The 16,658-nt window shown below is 41.7% G+C and overlaps 1 protein-coding gene across 1 annotated transcript in view; it reads right to left on the bottom strand.

The window, feature by feature from the left end:
• gpc3 (glypican 3) overlaps positions 1–16,658 on the bottom strand; it is a 112,783-nt gene that overhangs the window by 49,716 nt on the left and 46,409 nt on the right. The gene's annotated exons all lie outside the window — the stretch shown is intronic.

Here is a 16,658-nt window from a genome sequence, read left to right as displayed (position 1 = left end):
TGTTCTGATAAATGAGATTTGGCAGCACTTTAACGCTGCAACATTAAACACGCATGCAGAAACAATTATTTTCAACACATATAAATTGGAGACTTGCATGATAAAGTCTGACACACAAACGCTGCATGCGAGACAGCAGTAAAGTAGGAACTATTCCACTAAAGCACTACGACAGAATTTGTTGTGTCTGTAAAGAGGCAACTTGAATGTCAGCAGTCCTGACAACAAGAATAACTCAGTGCAGAAATGATATTGAGCTACTGTATACTGTGAATGCAGTATATATTTCTGTTCACAAATGCCACAAAAATAAAGTTGTATTTTCTGGAGGTAAAATAGTCATAACATAGAATTATGAGAATAATGTTGTAATATAACAAGAAAAAGTTAGCAAGATAAAAAACTTTTACTGGTGAATCTGAAAATTACCACACACGCATGCATCATGTATGCATCTACCTTAGCCAAGCATCTGCTGGTGTTCTTGATACCAGCAGGCATAGAATTCCAAACTCAAATAATCCTTCGCATAAAATCAACTGGTAATTGCATTGTAATTATAATTGATTCTTGTAGCGTAATTATTCTTACTTTTCAGTGTAGTCCAAATACGCCTTCACAGGAATAATCAATATATTTAGGCTAAAGAGGTTTTTGGGTTGTTGTTTTTTTTTGATTGAATATACATGTTTGAGGAGCATTACATTGCACTTTTCCTGAGCAGAGTGCTAACAATTCCACAGTTTCTTGAGTGCAAAATACAATCCAACCCTGATAACAAAAAACAAACAAACAGGAACTCACAATGTGTATATTAGTGTAATGCAAACAAAGCAATTGGTGTAATGCAAACAAAGCAAGGCAAGTGAGGAGGGAAAATAATCAGTGGCATTCTGAGGTTCAAAGAGTCAACCTCTTATCTCCAAAAAAGATGGCACAGGAGGTGAGGCCTTTATGAATGCAGCCAGCAGCCATAATATGAAAGGACAATAACAGCAGGGATTTCGAGCACTATTCCTGAACTTCACGGGGAGCTGAGAGTCAGTGCAATGAACCTTCTCCCAGAAGAGAGGCAAGTGATACTGAAGTTATACACCCACGGGTCCACTACACCTCTGTTTTTAATGATAGCTCCAGCTTCTTTATGCAGGGAAATGCATTGCTTTGAGAGACATTATTATTAGATTATGTGCTCGAACAGCGTGCAATTCCATCTGATTTCATGGAAGATGGCTTGATGAGTCACTTATTTTTGTCTTCATTCTGCATCAAATGATGCTCTAAACAGTCTTTGGAGACATTTACACAGCAAAAATTATCTGACAATCTGTCTCACGAGTGCAGAGCAAAAAAAAAAAAAAAAAAAAAGGTTTTACAGTGACTATTTCTACACACTAAGGAAGTTTATATGTGACATGGCAGCTACAATAGATATACACAAGTGCTTCACTCGTGGAGACAGCACTTCATCACCAAGCTGACAACTTACACTCGTCAATGGTGTGTCTATCCGTGCATGTGGCGCACGCAGCGGACACACTGCCAAACACAAATATCCCTCCTCCTCAATATCGACAGCTTCACCAAACAGTCAAGTATGTGCTGGTAGCAGAAGCGGTACGTAACATTACAATCCGGCAAAATTTAGAACAGCTCATATAAAAACACATTTTGGAAAAGAGTTGTGTCATTTCACAATCCAGCGACCTAACTATTTGTATACAAGCAATTCAACATTCAAATTTCCAAACTAGGTCCCCTTATAGTCAAACAGCAATATCCAATGTCTGTCCAATATCCAATAGTTGACATTTATTCATTTATTTATTATTTGGCAGTTGTTAGAGCGGGTCGTCCGCTGACCGAAGGGTTGGTGGTTTGAATCCTGGCTCCGCCTGTACGCTGTTGAAGTATCCTTGGGCAAGACACTGAACCATCAAGACACAAGTGTGTAACAATGAACATGTGACTCAAGGTTCCTCCATTTAATTCCCTTGACTGACTCGTGAATATTCTCCCCATGACTAAGGTACTCGTCTTATTTTCGCTGTCCTCTTCTATTTTTAGTGATTCACCTCGTTACCTTTTCCAGCTGTTTCTCAACTTGAGTCTATTAAATATTTTGTGCGAAATAATAAAATATGGCAGGACGTTGGACGAGTGGTTAGCACGTCTGCCTCACAGTCCTGAGGTTTGGGGTTTGAATCCTGTGGTGTATTTACCTCTATCGACTTTTAAGTTTATTTCAGTCCACTTGTCACGGTGCGCATGCGCAAACCCCCAGTCCCAGTTGCTCACGACTCAGTAAAAAACGAAACCAAAAGAACCTCACCGGCTGTCCGAGTCTCATTCAAGATACTACAACTGCCGACGAGGATAATTTGCGGGGGACGAAGACACAGGGTGTCGGATCTAGTGAGTACAATGGCCCACATCGGCAGAGTTGATGAGTTCAAGCCGGAAAATGAGCCATGAAATGCTTACAGTCAAGCGGCTGGAGCAGTTTTTCGATGCTAACGACATTGATAAGGAAAAGTAATACAGCCCTTTTGCTAAGCATAATGGGAGTAACTACATACAGACTTTTAAGAAACTTGTTCCAGCCAGATAAGCCAAAAGATAAAACCTTTGATTACATTGTGAACATTTTGAAAGCTGAAGCCCATATTGGTTGCCGAAAGGTTTCGGTTTAACAAATGCAACCAAAAATCTAACCAGATTGTTGCCCAATATGTAGCAGAGCTGAAGCAGCAAGCAGCTAACTGTGAGTTCGGCGTGAGTTTGGATTCATTAGTGGGATCGACAATTAAACCTGTCAAAGGAGATTACTCTCTTAAGATAAACTAACTTTTGCAAGGGCTTTTGAGATCGCGCTTAGCATGGAAACGGCAGACAGGGACACACGACAGGTACGCCGAGCTGATGGTGAGTTTCTCGGCACAGGCGGAATCCATAAAGTCAGACCTGAAAAAACAAAAATGTGCAAAGGAACAAGTCATATTGCGAATGAGTGCCATTTCAAAGAGACATACTGTCACAACTGTGGTAAAACAGGGCACCTGAAAAAGGCCTGTCGCACAAAAGCACATCAAAACACAATGCCAAACAAGAGATATCAGTTTAAAGACACAAAATACATGACAGCAAATGAGGACACAGAACAAGAGGAGTTCCCCATAGTGACGGTCAGTACTGAGGAGGATGCAAGTGCAAGGCCACATTCTCTATTGATGATGTCAATCATCTCATGGAAATAGACACTGGAGCAGCAAGAAGTGTCATTTCGCAGGTAACATACTGGAGGAAGTTCTTGCATCTTCCTTTACAACCAGCCAAGGTGAAGCTTAAAGCTTACAATGGGGAGCACATTCATGTTTCTGGACAGTTTCAAGCTAAAATTGCAGGCTGTTAAACTGCCACTGGTAGTTGTCAAAGGACGTGGAGCATCGCTCTGTGGTAGGAACTAGGTGAGACAACAAAACTTAACTGGAAACTGATCAAGTACTTGAATGTGACAAAACCAGAAACAGCGAATAATTGGACAAATACAGTGAAGTCTTTAATGATGAGTTAGGCACTCTCAAAGACATCAATGTGTCCATCATTGTGAAGCTAGAGGTACCCCGTACGTTTGGCAAACACAGGCCCCTCCCTTTTGCAATGAAGGCCAAAGTGGAAAATGAACTAAAAAGACTTGAAGAAGCAAACATAATCTCACTTGTAAAGCACAGTGATTGGGCAGCACCAATAGTGCCAGTGCAAAAGAGATGTGGAGAGCAAACCCAGCCATTGAGACAGACACACTACCACGCTGAGAGGAGCAGCTCGAGACCCTCAGTGGATTTAAAATCTTTTCAAATATTGACCTACCAGAAGCCTATTAGGAAGTGTTGTTGGGCAAGGACTCTAAAAAGTACACAACTATCAATACCCACGAAGGACTTTATGTCTACAACAGGCTTCCTTTTAGAAACAGTTCTGCCCCTTCCATTTTCCAGCGCATAATGGAAAACATCTTGAAAAATCTGCCAGTGGTTGTCTACTGATTTTCTAATCACTGGACGCACTGAAAAGGAGCACAACAACAATCTGGAAAAAATACTGCAACGCCTGCAAGAAAATGGACTGCAAGTGAAACATTCAAAGTGTGAGTTTGACAAGGTGCAAATCGAGTACCTGGAACACGTCCTGAACGGGCAGGTTATCCACCCAACTCAAGAAAAGGTGAGAGCAATACAGGAAGCTCCTGTTCCAACTAATGCGAAACAGTTATGAGCATTTTTAGGACTTGTTAACTACTGTGGCAGATTTGTGTCAATGCAAAGCACAATGTTAGGCTCCCTGTACAAATTATGGAGAGAAAGGGTTATTTGGAAATGGACTGAGCATGAGCAGACAGCTTTTGTAAAATGCAACGAACTGTTAACAAGTAATCAGGTCTTAGCACATTACGATCCAAACTTACCGCTCACCTTGGCATGTGATGCCTCTGCATATGGCATTGGGGCAGTTATCCAGCACACTATGCCAAGTGGAGATGAGAGCCCCACTGCATATGCTTATCAGAAGTATTCCTAGATCAAAAAAAGAAGCCTTGGGATTTATTTATGCCATTAAAAAAAATCCAACAGTGTCTGTGGGGTAGACATTCCACGCTTGCAACAGACCACTGCCACTGTTGACGCTTTTCGGTGAGCAAAAGAGTCTGCCTACACTGGCTGCAGCACACATTTAAAGATGGGCAGTCATATTGTAAGTTTATGATTACCACATTGTGTACAATAAATCAGCAGATCACAGCAATGCAGATGGACCGTCTCATTGTCCGTTACCAGAGACTAGCGATGTTGGAACAGCTGTAAGTACAGAGACAGTATACTCGCTGCTTTCAGAGCATTTGAATGCACAGACACAGAGTTGTCAAGCATTTACAAGTGTGTGATGGAAGGTTGGCCTGCTCATACAGATGAGAACATAAAGGTCTTCTACTCAAAAAGACATGAACTCTCCACAGAGCAAGGCTGTGTACGATGAGGAACACGAGTCATCGTACCTTGCAAAAATGAGGAAAGAATTGCTGAAAGAGATACATTCTGGACACCAGGGGATTGTGAAGTCTAAAGCCCTAGCTCACAAATACAGATGGTGGCCTAACCTGGATTATGACATTGATCAGATCTGCAAAGAATGCGAAACATGCCAGCTCGAACAGAAAATGACATAGCATGTGCTACTCCACCCATGGGAGTTTCCTGGTGAGTCCTGGAAAAGACGGCAGATTGACTTTGCTGGTCCTTTCCTGAACAGCATGTTTATGATTATAGTCGATTCATATACAAAGTGGTTAGAAGTGTGTCAAAGTCAAGCAACAGTAACTAGGTTGAAAAGCATCGCATCTTATGGACATCCTGAAAAGATAGTGAAGGATAAAACCACCACCTTCACATCTGAAGAGTTCCAAACCTTTGTGACACAAAAGGGCATCTTGCACACAGCAAGTGCACCAGGGCATCCTGCATCAGATGGTCTGGGAGAAAGTACTGGACCACTCTAAAGTGCACTACAGGTCAGTCTACAGCGGATTTATTTCTTCACAGACATGTCCGCATCAGGCTGGATTTCCTGAATCCTAGCACCAAAGAGACCGTTCGTAAAAAGCAAAACCAACAATAGGCTCAACATGACTAGAAACTGGAGGGAACGACTTCTACACATCCTGAAAGCCTCCTGTGCACAATATAATCTTAATTTTAATGTTTTACTAAAATTGGGGACCGAATTATTTTAATTTGAACAATCCCAGGAGAACCAGAATGTTAGTCCCGGTTCCAACCGGTTCTCGATTCTCGATGCCCAACACTAGTAAAAAACGACACACACACACAAAAAAAAACTCACCGGCTGTCCGAGTCTCATTCAAGATACTACATATCCCCACTCCGGCCTTCCTGTGTACAGTTTGAATGTTCTTTTCGTGCTTACATGGATCTCTCCAGTTTCTCCGGTTACCTCCCATATTCCAAAAACATGCATTTTAGGTTCACTGAATAGGCTAAATTGTCCATAGTTGTGAAAATATTTCTTTGCTTCGTGCTTTCCTGGTGCCTGTGCCTAGTGTTTGAGTCTAGCTGCCTTGGTGACACACATACAGTACACACCCTAAATAATAAGTCAGTCTTTCATCTACTTCTTTCAAAGAGACTGTGTGCTATTCGCGTTTAAAATGGGCTTTGTAAGGAAACTATGGTGTGATATGACTATTAAATGGATTTTTATTGATGACTTGAAGGAGATTTTAGGTAATCTGGTAATTCAATAGGCTTTCATCGAGTGTTTTTTTTTATGATAACAATGATTCAGGAGAAAGTAAAGTATGCATGGTTTTATCGCCTTTGTGTTCAGCAAAATAGTTTAATTAAGGTGTCTTAAGAGTCGTAAGTGGCATGGCTTAGCATTGGTTTAAATTTTTAGACTGCAGCTGCGCCTGTGACATACAGTACCGTCCGTCCCTGTGATCACGAGGGAGACGAGATGAAGATGAGAGAAACTTGAACAATAAACGCGGTGCCAAGATGCCCAGCCACCTCCAGTGTATTAGCTTCTTCTATCCTTTGTTTCTTCCTATTGTTCTCAAATTGAGCTGCTACCTGTAGTATCTCTTTCATCACAAAGAGCAGAGCAACTTTGTAATGCTTAAGAGAAAGACTAGCAGGCTGGCTGATAAATGCAATTCAATGGCTGTAAGTAGCCAGGGTCATGGTAAGAAGCACCGCAAGCCCATTTCCTGCGCACGCTGCTCTGTTTCTTTCATCAGTGAAAGCCTTTGTGGGATCAGGTGTCCTCTAATGGAGGGAGAGAGCCAGTATGTCAGAGACCTGTGACATTCTGGATGCGACTGTAGGGGGGTTGAGAACGCACATTCGCAAAGCAGTGACCCACAGATGGATAGCTACAGGGACACAATTAGAATTATCAGTAACATTTACTTTGTCAGAGTCACAGATGGAGGCAAGCTGGCTGCACATTTATCCGCCGAGACTGAGGGCTTTGCGCAGACATGCGAAGGAGGAGCAAGATTGAAATATCGCTGCCTCATTCACCTCGGTTCTTCCCATTTCACCGTTTTCACCCTGTCTCCATGTCAGGGATCAAGATTTTTGGAACTGTATCCAAATGCTGGCAAACAGGCTTTATGAGAGGACAGGCAACTGGAGCATAGATGAAACCATGGGGTGGAAAGGACACAAGCAAGATCAGACTAAAACAGGCCAGACGGGCTGTAGTTTTAATGCCTTACACTTCCAATTTGTTTTGCATCCCTGCATCCTCTCAATTTCATTCCATTAGAGCATCTCATTTCCTTTATGCATTAAAATACAGATCAGGTTTCTCAAAGTCCTGACTGTCACAGAGGACGCTATCAGTGTTATATTTCCATCATATTAGGGTATCACGAGGGAGATCTTCATTACCCAAAGTCTGCCTCAAAGCTGTGCACATTAAAATGATCTAATGCAAAGACATCCCTTCATTTTGACATCAAAAACCTGAAATTGACACGAAGCCGCCTTTTCATATAATCTATGAACGCCCTGTCATTGGACATATTCGATGTTCATGAAGCCATCACACTGCTTGTCAAATAAATCAGCTGTGGGGCTCGTAACAGACGAGACAGACTGACCACTCACTGTGGTTGTCTGCAATGGCAGACACACTCTGAACTGCCTCATCAATCTTCTAGCCATTCTCCCATTCTTCATGTGTGAGGAAAACATCAATAAATTACCACAACAATGAGACTAATCCATTTGGCTGATGGAGTGTCACCTCTAAACGCCATAGAGACGGATGTAGAAGTCGCAACCACCTGGCCGCTGTGACAAAATAGTACATGCGCAAGCTTCACAAGGAGGACCGGCAGTGAGATTCAAAAGGATTCATGACAAGTGTGTTTTGCTTTTTCTTCTTTTTTTCGTGTTTTGGCTTTCCTGGTAGTAAATAGGGGAAACTGGACGGCAACCAGTGGAAATTGAACTTTAGGTAGGTATGTATTTTTAGTCTATAAGTGAAGAGACTCACCTCCCAAGCAAGTGCAGTAAACTCCCTCTGCAAGTTTGTCACTATGTCCGATGCTCATCATCGGAGATAAGGGTAAGAACACAATTGTTTTTTATGTTTTACTGCTTACAGCAGTAAACTTTTATGATGTATGAATATTAAAATGTTACTTAGACCTTACCTATATAGTATATAAAATAGGTTTTATATTTCAGTACCTTTTTTAACTTCTGTTATTTCCTACGGGGCATTGGGTTTTTATGACCTGTAATGCAGCGGCGGTTTTTGCAGAGGATAAAGTGCTTGAGTTGACAAAAAGTCCTTTAAAAACTTTTAATATAGCTGACTTCAATTTATGAGTTCAATGAGTGAGGAAGAATATTCTCAGATAAAACTGTAGATTGAAATCCATCCAGCCACTTTCTATAGCGCTTGTCCTCATGAGTGTCGCAGGTGAGCTGGAGCTGGGGTACACCCAATTGAGCTCGCCACTCAATTGCAAGGCACATATAGACAAATAATCATTCACTCTCACATTCGTACCTATGGACAAATTACATTATAACATGCATGTTGAAATGTGGGAGTAGGAAACTCATATGCAAGGCCGGGAAAAACATGCAAAAAGATTCAAACCAAGAACCTCTAGACTGAGGCAGTGTGCTGCTCAGATTGAAAATACACATACACTATCTTTTTGTATTTGTTAGTGGCCTGAAGGAAACTCAATTTTGAATAACATACATGTCAATTTGTCGACTTGAATTGCAAAACATTGCTTTATATGCGTAATTAATTAAATGCAATAAGTAATTTTACAACATACCATGATGACTTTGAAAAGATGTACCTTTGTGGTTCTAAATCTTTCCAATAGTTATCATTTGTGGAGTGTGTGTTTTTTAAACACACGCACACACGCATGCACTCACATACACACACGCTTCCCGGCAGAGTTTGTGAGGGAACTTTATGAGTCTGTCTACAACAAAGGCAGTTGCGGTTCATTGACTGTCAACAATATGCTGTTTATCAAGACACATTTCTCTCAGCTGGCCCTGAACAACCTGTTCCAGGTAATCTGAGAGCTGATGACCTGACAAGCTACACTCGTGGGACGGGTCCGGGATGCCCACAGTTTTACAATGTGGCGGGTGGTGAGAGGGGGCAGGAAAGCAGTCGGGTGGGCGGATTCCAGGAACCATGCAGACGGGATGCTGGTAACGCTCAGATAGCATCACCAGTAGACCGAGAGGGCCAGTGGACAGCGGGATGGCAAATGAGATTTGTATTAGGTTACTCCATCTGTCCTTCATGGTAAACATACACCAACAAACATCACATCCACGATGCATTCCCACAGAGCACAAGGGTAGCCAGGTGGCCACAGTGTGGGCCAACTTTTGGCACACCGAAGTGAGAGCCACATGTGACTCAGGTGTCAGTCACACACCAGAAGATCATGCTTTTCATTCGTGAAAAAGTGGGAAAAAAATCTCCCCCCACGAACCTCCAACCTTAAATTCTGGTATTCAAAACTGTAATTTTCCCATAGGAAATTATGGAAATGTAATCAATCAAGGTACCAGTATATACTTCGTAGGTGTTGACTGCATTCGTCCTCTGGATTAGTTACACTGAGGCTGCTCTAAAAGACGACAATGAAAATAGTCATTTATTTCTTCATTTGAAATTGCTCATGGGTCCAATAACCACATTTCCGATGACGACCCGCATCTCTTCCAGGCTGAAACCAGAACATGCAGAAAACAATAGCACCATTTTATAGCTTATACAAAATATACTGGGCTGCTTCTTCTCTTTTGCTATTTATGACTTTCACTGTTGACTCCATTGGTCTGTGGCGCTGCGGCACTCACCTAGGTCAAATGCGCCGACTAGCAGGCTCCATCAGAGGACGGGCTACTGCAGTGCAGAGGACACAGCAGGGTGGAGATGGGGCAAGGGCATGAGTAAACCCACCAAAGAGCCAGAAGGGTAGAAGAGGGATGGTTTTAGTATGATCTTGCCAGGAGAGAAACCTTGAGTGTGGCTTTGAAGCTGTGTTCAAAGGCAGCAAAGTGTCAAGCAGTGCCAGGACTGCAAGACACACCAGGCACCTCTCGGCAAAAGTCTACCACATTGACAGTGTGAAGACACAACTTAGGACTCTCTGGAATCTGACCACTGTAGAAGTTGATCCTTATGTGAAAAATTGATTTAATAATCAGGGGTGGGAAGTATACAGTATGTACGTTACTTGAGTATTTATTTTGCTGATGGCTTTTTATAATTACACCCAACATTTGAAGAGGTATCTGAACATTCTATTCCTTACTTTGCCAAAATAGGCTCATTACTTTTTTCAACTTCTGCTAATGACGAGGCAATGTAAAAAAAAAAAAAAAAAAAAAAAAAAAAGAATGAATACAATGAATAGAGTGGTAAAATCAACCATGGTTGAGATCTTGATAAATTAGGATCTTGGGGTCTCTTCACTTTATGTTATCGAAACAGCATATAATGTGGTTGGAAAAGTTAATTCCCTTGGATGCACTAATTCAAGGGTCAGACCTTTAAAGGAAATTTTCATTTTTACATTTTATAAGATACACTTTTTGTGTCCAGTACGCAGAAAAGATTCCATTGCATTTTAGTGATAGTGACTAGCTATTTGTTTTTAGCATTTGTTAATGACGTTCTTTGCCAAATAAATAAAAAGCATGTTGGAACTAGTAATCAGAATCAGAATCAGAATCATCTTTATTTGCCAAGTTTATTTGCCAATGTCGCCTCTCTTGCAGCCAGAATCTCATCAACTTTGAACCTCAGACTGTCAAATGTCAAACTGCCTCATTCTTCCAGTTTTAACCTGACTATACAAAATGCAATTGATTTTCCGAACAATCAACATACAAAAAAAACTGAACCGAAAACCGTGACCACAACACTGTGATATGAGCTGAACCCATGGATTTTGTGAACCGGTCCACCCCAAATACACACACATAGCTCTGATTGTTTTCCAGCGCTGCAATTTACAGATTTACATCATTTACAGATTAAAAAATAATTATGTTGCTCATCCCAAGTGATATAGATGTAACGAACAACCCACCTCAAGTGCTCCACTCCAAGTCAAGTAGCCACGCTCTGTTTATCCAATGTGCATCTGTGAGGAGGTGCTATGGCGTTAGATGAATATGCTCCCACACGCACCCACTCACATGCACAAGAATACATTTTCAAAGAAATTTGTTTTTTAGATCACAAAGATGCATTGGCATTTCATAACGTGCTTGAAGATTTTATCTGTTTAGAAGTGCAGTGTGGAGGACATAAAGGAGAAATAATCTGTAAGTTAGGGGGGGGGGGGAAGGCAACAAGATGACATGTTATTGAAGTTCTTCAAACAGATGGGGGCAGAGTATGAAACTGAGCGAGAACAAGGAGTGTGAAAGATGGAGCGAAAAACTAAGTGTCAGGAAGATAGCTGCTGCCTTTGTTAAATACACCAAGGAGTTTGTTCTCGTCACTCTCTTCCTCTGTCTGTAAAATGTCACATAAACTGCTGGTGCGATGCACTAATGAACAGAAAACACAACACATATATTGTGTTCACTTAAAATCGTAATCATTTTGTTAAAAATAATAATAATAATAATACAAATAAACATAAAAAATGTTACAAACAGTCACTGATGGTGTAATGGTTCACTCAACTGATTTTGGTGCAAGCAGTGTGGTTTTACTTCCTATTTAGCGACTGTGAATGTGACTGTGAAAGGGGGTCTGTCTTTGGATAAGGATAAGCGATATAAAAAAATGTATGTTATTAAAAATTACATGCCTAAACCACAGCCTCATTTATAGCTTAACATGATATGTATATGGATGTATATGCTGTGGGGTCTGTCCATGTACACAAAGCTCACGCAAGTGCAGTCAAGAACATAATCAGAATCAGAATTATCTTTATTTGCCAAGTATGAAAAACACACAAGGAATTTGTCTCCGGGAGTCGGAGACGCTCTCGTATGACAACAGACAGCCATTTGTCAGAAAATACATTTGAGACATAAAAACATAAAAACACAGTACGGAGAGTCACTGAGCATTGAAAGGTTACCAGGAATGTGGTAATAATTTTTCTTTTTTTTTTGACAATTGTGCAAATGATGCAGTGTCCTCTAGCAATGTAGAGCAGTTTGAAATGACTATTAGAGAAATAGTCTGGTACAGTGACCATTGTGCAAATGGTGCAGATACTTCTCAAGCACGAGTGGCCAGTATTGATCAACAATAGATATGCAAATAGTGCAGAGTGGCGAGACTAATACAGTGAGTGCACGAATAATGCAAAATTGGCCCGACAGAGACGTGACAACAAGCTAAAGACAAAAGGGAAATGCATTGGCCGGGAATCGAACCCGGGCCTCCCGCGTGGCAGGTGAGAATTCTACCACTGAGATACATGTCTAAAAGTTTAATACTGAAGCTGAGCAAATCAAAGGTCCGTTAAAACTCCAAGGCTCCACTTCATTAATGCAGTATTATCTTCATATTGATTTCAATTTCTATGTATCAGGTAGTCATCTATATAACCTTAACAACATACAATATTTTGGCCCAGTGCGCTTCCAGCTTTTATGCATTTCTTTTATGTGTAGTACTGTACATCATTTCATCTATCGGTGAGGGTACAATCAAATACTCCAAAGCCTCAAGAAGCTAAGAAAAAGCAAGCAGGAGTAACCGGGCTCGATTAACCCACTCTATCATCTCGAGGCAGGTGAGAGATGATAGCTACTGCGAAATCTTGCGCCTGGTTTCAGCCAAGCTGTTTTATTGGAACAGAGTTTGGTCGTAAAAATCAACAACTATATGACTACCTACCCCTTGTTAACTGTTGATTAATTATATACAGTACAACCATTATCTTTGACTCTAATGCCTTGTGGCTTGTTATAAAAAGTCAAAGCAAAATAGATGTGGGCAAGTTCTCCTTTGCTCCTTAATGCATACAAGCTGAATTTAATAAAATATTGGGACACATCCTTGCTGTTTTAATGATTAATAGTGAGCCACGAGAGCTCTTCTGGCCTCATATATTCTCAGTACAAATGCATGTCATCAGCTTAAATTAGTAGGCACTCACATTCGTCCTAGTCCAAACGCTTATGTATGACGTCACCAACAAAACGCAAATTGACTTTTTATTGTAGTATTGGTGTGAGGACATTACAGAGCTGCAGGATCCTTTCTAGCATCGATACTAACAATAAAGGACCCTATTTTCCTGAACGGCATAAATTCTGACAATCGGGTGGCGTGACTGTGCACCAGAGGCGGGTTAGACCGGTGTTTCGTAGACCAGCGTAGTCTACTCTGTGCCAGGACTTAGACACGGTCTGAGCAGGTGTAATTTGGACCGACTTTCTGCCTCCAAATTGTCACTAAGCCATTTGCGCCCCACCCCAGAAGTGAAATTAGAGGTTAGAGGAACTCGATTCAATTAACTCAGATTGATTTGTTTTTTTTACCAGCAGTAGGGAGAACCATGATCAAATCCATAATATTGTGAATTCGCATTTTCAAGCGCTACTGTCATGTTGGCGGCCAAGTGCAACACTTCAGAAGAACCCAAAAAATGCAGCAGTGAACCATTGTTTTAAGTATGAAATGAAAAAAAATCCTCATGGGACTGTCGAGCACAAAGCATGCCTGGAACCAAACAATAGAAGGCGCAAAGAAGCATTTTAGATGGATTTAGATTAATTCCAATAAATTTGCTCATTGTCCACATGTGAAGAGATAATCAACATTCTCCCAAAGTCAAGATAATATTCCCTTTTTGTTCTTTTAACATTTCAATGTTTTGTTTTGTCCTTTGTATAACAGTACCAGAGAAGCAAGCAAACTGATGACAGTAGTATGTGTATTTGACAACAAACATGCTCAGGGCGCTCACGTCAAAAGAACTATTGTGTAACAATCAATTTGAAGCTAAGCTCTTACAAGATCCTGTCATTAAACACGTTAATAGCGTTAAAGCAGATCAGACACACAGCAATGAGATGCTGATTGCTGAGCTTCACCTGCTGCAAACATTACAGCATATTAGTCTGCGGCTGACATAAAGCCAAAATAGACTGGAAGAGGAATAGAAGGAGCGAGTGTTCTCCATGCTGGTCTAAGCCTCCTACACACACAGCTAAGAGGCAAAGAGTTGCAAACTGTAGCAATCGAAAGTGCTATGTGGGCTTCAATGAGTGTTGTCTCAGATGGTGTCGCGGCTTTCGCTCTGTAGAACCGTGAAATACAGTATGCAACTGGTCCCCAATCTCTCCCTTTGTAGCCCTTTACATTCATTTTCAACCTCTTATCGTGTTTAGGGTCACGGGTGAGCTGGAGCCTATCAAACCTGACTTTGGGTGAAAGGCAGACTACACCCTAGACTGCAGTCTGCAGAGATGTGGTACTAGTTGGGAATCAATCCCAGCCCAGCTGATCACAAGTCGTCGATGTCAACCTTACATTACCAATGACCCTTAGAGGCAAAGAACCTTATTCAATTTAAGTCAAAATTTACACCATACATGTCTTTATAAGGCATGAATACTTTTTTATTCCTCTAAGCCAATCAGTATGGAATGATAATGACAACAATGAATGCATTAAATATAATTAATTGTACTAAATAGAATCAAAGATGTGATAATGAATTGTAATTTCAAGACAAAGCCTACAAAAATGTTCGAGGGTTAAATTGTGAAAGGTCAAACTGTAGCCAGAAGTTCTCTCAATAATTTTAGGATTTCAATACACTGAAATTTGTACGACACTGACATTTGTTTCAATGACTTTGTTTCTCAACCCAACCTTGGATTAGGACACAAAATGAGTCCTGGGTCAGTTATGTATTTTATTTTATTTTAAGTAAAATGCTGCACACAATGTTTTGGAGAAGGGATTTTGATTCATGATCGTTGACGATATATATACTGGATAAGTGTCCATTTTGCTGCTTTTTGCAGATGATGTGGTTCTGTTGGCTTCATCAAGCCGTGACCTCCAACTCTCACTGGAGCAGTTCGCAGCTGAGTGTGAAGCGGCTGGGATGAGAATCAGCACCTCCAAATCTGAGACCATGGTCCTCAGTCGGAAAAGGGTGGCGTTCCCTCTCCAGGTTGGGGATGAGATCCTGCCCCAAGTGGAGGAGTTCAGGTATCTTGGGGTCTTGTTCACGAGTGAGGGAAGAATGGAACGGGAGATCGACAGGCGGATCGGTGCAGCGTCTGCAGTGATGCAGAGTTTGTATCGATCCGTTGTGGTAAAGAAGGAGCTAAGCCAGAAGACGAAGCTCTCGATTTACCTGGCAATCTACGTTGCTACCCTCACCTATGGTCACGAGCTGTGGGTCGTGACTGAAAGAACAAGATCCCGGATACAAGCGGCTGAAATGAGTTCCTCCGCAGGGTGTCCGGGCTCTCCCTTAGAGATAGGGTGAGAAGCTCGGTCATCCGGGAGGATCTCAGAGTAGAGCCGCTGCTCCTCCATATCGAGAGGAGCCAGATGAGGTGGCTGGGGCATCTGATTTGGATGCCTCCCGGACGCCTCCCCGGTCAGGTGTTCCGGGCACGTCCCACCGGGAGGAGACCCCGGGGACGACCCAGGACACGCTGGAGAGACTACATCCTTCGGCTGGCCTGGGAACTCCTCGGGATCCCCCCGGAAGACCTGGATGTAGTGGCTGGGGAGAGGGAAGTCTGGGTCTCCCTGCTAAAGCTACTGCCACCGCGACCCGACCTTGGATAAATGGATGGTTGGATGGTGTGCGTTTTGAACTGAAACAGTTTGGGAAACCAAGGTAAGCATCGGTCAAGAAAAATGTTCTCCAAGAATAAGCCCCAATTGAAGTTACTGTACTAGAAATGACAGTGTTTTTGCAGCAAAATACTTTAATCTTTAGGCCAGCATGCATCGTGTATGTTTGTTTGTTTACCAGGATTTACCTGCGCTTTAATTTTCAACAGAATTGTCTCTTCAATGCTTGTGCTCATGTTGGGCATAATGCAACATGACTACTTTGGTGATGACTGTGGCACCGCTCCAAGAGATGCCTCTGCTGTCACCTCCTCCAAGCACAACAGATGTCCTTAGATTTATTTTTTTTAATTTTGTTTGTCTTGTTCGGCTGTTAGATCAAGCAGAATGGAAAATCTGTATCCCTTTTATGCCGGAACAGTTTTACTGTGTCACAGTGGAGTTTTTAAGCTTCCGCTGTGGTAGACAAAAGACAAAGCACCAATTGTAAACAGGGTGAGAGAAGTAAATCATTACATTATCGATAACAATGAAACATTAAAAATGAGTGTTGCATGGGGCTGTAGTGCTACACCCTGTGAGGGAAGGACAGGACAGGACAGGACAAGGACAGGAGAAGAAGCATGCAGGACAAGGGTCGTGAACCCGGCTGTACAACTGAAGTGTGATGGGATTAATTATGTAAATTATAAAAGTCTACAGGATGAGAGTATAAGTGAGGGGATACACAATCAATTTGCATATTCATGAGTTATTTGTCGCAGTAAGTG

This window comes from Phycodurus eques, chromosome 9 (genome assembly GCF_024500275.1).
Source record: "Phycodurus eques isolate BA_2022a chromosome 9, UOR_Pequ_1.1, whole genome shotgun sequence".
In the NCBI taxonomy this organism is placed as follows: Eukaryota; Metazoa; Chordata; class Actinopteri; order Syngnathiformes; family Syngnathidae; genus Phycodurus; species Phycodurus eques.
The sequence above is the reverse complement of the archived record's forward strand: the minus strand, read 5'-3'. Positions and strand labels throughout refer to the sequence as shown.